Raw genomic sequence first — 2,939 nt, 5'->3', positions numbered from 1 at the left:
CAGGGCGGGCTCAAGATGGCACGCGCGTTCCGTTTTTTTCACTATCTTTCAAAACGGAAATTTTAAAATCTCCTTTTTTTTTTGCCTTTTCTGGAAATTAGTGAAGGCAGCGCATCAAAGGTGCGCACCTCGCTGCCCACCTTGGTGTGCTCTGAGGTGCGCACCCGGGAGCGCTACGAAGTGTGCTCCAAGGTGCGGCGTGCACGTTGTCGGAGCCCGGTTTGCCCCGGGTGCGCACCTCGCCTGCACCTTGGCCGGGGTGGGCACCTTGGCTGGGTTTGCCCAGGGTGCGCTCCGAAGCGGGGTTACTGGAGCGCCCCCTCTTTTTTTGTCAGAGCGTTTGGTGGGGTTTCTCGCATTGGCTCTTCCCAGGCCCGGTTGTTGGGTGCGCTCCCACCCTGGCGCGCGCGAAGTTGGAAGTTGGGTTAATTGCCCGGGCGCGCACCTTCGCCAGGGTGGGCACCTTGGTGCGCACACCTTGGCTGGGCTGCGCACCAGGGCGGGCTCAAGATGGCACCAGCATTCCCTTTTTCTCACTATCTTTCAAAACGGAAATTTTAAAATCTCGTTTTTTTTTTGCCTTTTATGGAAATTAGTGAAGGCATCGCATCAAAGGTGCGCACCTCGCTGCCCACCTTGGTGTGCTCCGAGGTGCCCACCACGGTGCGCAACGCCGGTGCGAACCCGGGAGCGCCCCGATGTGTGCTCCAAGGTGCGGCGTGCACGAAGTCGGACCCCGGTTTGCCCCGGGTGCGCACCTCGCGTGCACCTTGGTGCGCACACCTTGGCTGGGTTGCGCGGCCTGGTGGGCACCATGGTGCACACCAAGGAGCGCTCCGAAGTGTGCTCCAAGGTGCGGCGTGCACGAAGTCGGAGCCCGGTTTGCCCCGGGTACGCACCTCGCGTGCACCTTCGCCGGGGTGGGCACCTCGGCTGGGTTGCGCGCCCTGGTGCGCACCAAGGAGCGCTCCGAAGTGTGCTCCAAGGTGCGGCGTGCACGAAGTCGGAGCCCGGTTTGCCCCGGGTGCGCACCTTCGCCGCGGTGCGCACCATGGCGTGCACGAAGTCGGAGCCCGGTTTGCCCCGGGTGCGCACCTCGCGTGCACCTTCGGCGGGGTTGCGCGCCCTGGTGGGCACCATGGTGCGCACCAAGGAGCGCTCCGAAGTGTGCTCCAAGGTGCGGCGTGCACGAAGTCGGAGCCCGGTTTGCCCCGGGTGCGCACCTCGCGTGCACCTTCGGCGGGGTTGCGCGCCCTGGTGGGCACCATGGTGCGCACCAAGGAGCGCTCCGAAGTGTGCTCCAAGGTGCGGCGTGCACGAAGTCGGAGCCCGGTTTGCCCCGGGTGCGCACCTCGCGTGCACCTTCGCCGCGGTGGGCACCATGGCGTGCACGAAGTCGGAGCCCGGTTTGCCCCGGGTGCGCACCTCGCGTGCACCTTCGCCGGGGTGGGCACCTCGGCTGGGTTGCGCGCCCTGGTGCGCACCAAGGAGCGCTCCGAAGTGTGCTCCAAGGTGCGGCGTGCACGAAGTCGGAGCCCGGTTTGCCCCGGGTGCGCACCTCGCGTGCACCTTCGCCAGGGTGGGCACCTCGGTGCGCACACCTTCTCAATGTTTTCTTGCCTTTTCTGGAAATTGGTGAAGGCAGCGCATCAAAGGTGCGCACCTCGGTGTGCTCCGAGGTGCGAACCCGAGAGCGCTCCGAGGTGCCCACGAAGTCGAAAGTCGGGTTAATTGCATTGTTTTCCCCGGGTGCGCTCCGAGGTGCGCAACATCGGCGCGCACCAAGGAGGGCTCCGAAGTGTGCTCCAAGGTGCGCACGATGGCGTGCACCTCTGGTGCGCACGATTCGGAGCTCGGTTTGACCGGGGTGCGCACACCTTGGCTGGGTTGCGCACCTTTTGTGCGCTCCAAGGTGCGCACGAAGTCGGAGCTCGGTTTGCCCCGGGTGCGCACCTTCGCCAGGGTGCGCACCTTGATGCGCACGCCTTGGCTGGGCTGCGCACCTTGGTGGGCGCCATGGTGCGCACCTTTCGTGCGCTCCAAGGTGCGCACGAAGTCGGAGCTCGGTTTGCCCCGGGTGCGCACCTTGGTGGGCGCCATGGTGCACTCCGAGGTGCCCAAGATTGGTGCGCACCAAGGAGCGCTCCGAAGTGCGCTCCAAGGTGCGCGCGAAGTCGAAAGTTGGGTTAATTGTCCGGTTTGCCTCGGGTGCGCACCTTGCGTGCACCTTCGCCAGGGTGGGCGCCTTGGTGCGCACACCTTGGCTGGGCTGCGCACACCTTGGCACCCGCGTTTCCTTCATTTTAAATTTTTTTTTTTTACAATCTCTCAAGTGGGAAATTCTATAATCTCAACTTTTTTTGCCTTTTCAGGAAACTTTTGAATGGAGCGCATCATTGGTGCGCTCCGAAGTGTGCTCCAAAGCTCTCTCCAGCTGCGTGCACCTGCCCCGGCCGCGCACCCGGCCCCGCCCAGCTTCGCTCACCTGTCCCGGGCGTCTGGTGCGGAACCTTAGAGTAAGAAACATCACCGTGCACCTTGGCCAACGTGCGCGACTCGACCGAGCGCGCACTGGCCGAGGTGCACACCGATTTCACCTGGGTGCGCGCGCAGCACCTCGGGCGCACCGGGGTGCGCGCACAACGCCCGGGTTGCACCGTGGCCTGTGTGCTCGGGGCGCCTCGGGTGCGCGCTCGGTGTCGCCCCCGCGCGCGCGGTAGTGCGGGCAGCGCACCCCGGCCCGGCCCGGCCCCGACGAGAACGCAAACGGGCAAAAGGTTTATTCAAATAGCATTGCGACGCCCGGCGAAAAACTAAAAAAGGGTGCAACACCGGGACTTCCCGGGAGGTCACCCATCCCAGTACTACTCCGGCCCAAGCGCGCTTAACTGCGGAGTTCTGATGGGATCTGGTGCACTAATGCTGGTATGATCGCACCC

At 64.3% G+C, this 2,939-nt stretch overlaps 1 non-coding gene across 1 annotated transcript; it reads right to left on the bottom strand.

Annotated features, from left to right (window-relative positions):
- Positions 1-2,820: 2,820 nt before the first annotated feature.
- LOC131866772 (5S ribosomal RNA) lies at positions 2,821-2,939 on the bottom strand. Its single transcript, XR_009365372.1, has one exon. It is a non-coding gene; the product is annotated as a 5S ribosomal RNA (ribosomal RNA).

The sequence above is a fragment of the Cryptomeria japonica genome, unplaced genomic scaffold (assembly GCF_030272615.1).
Source record: "Cryptomeria japonica unplaced genomic scaffold, Sugi_1.0 HiC_scaffold_154, whole genome shotgun sequence".
NCBI lineage: Eukaryota > Viridiplantae > Streptophyta > Pinopsida > Cupressales > Cupressaceae > Cryptomeria > Cryptomeria japonica.
The sequence above is the reverse complement of the archived record's forward strand: the minus strand, read 5'-3'. Positions and strand labels throughout refer to the sequence as shown.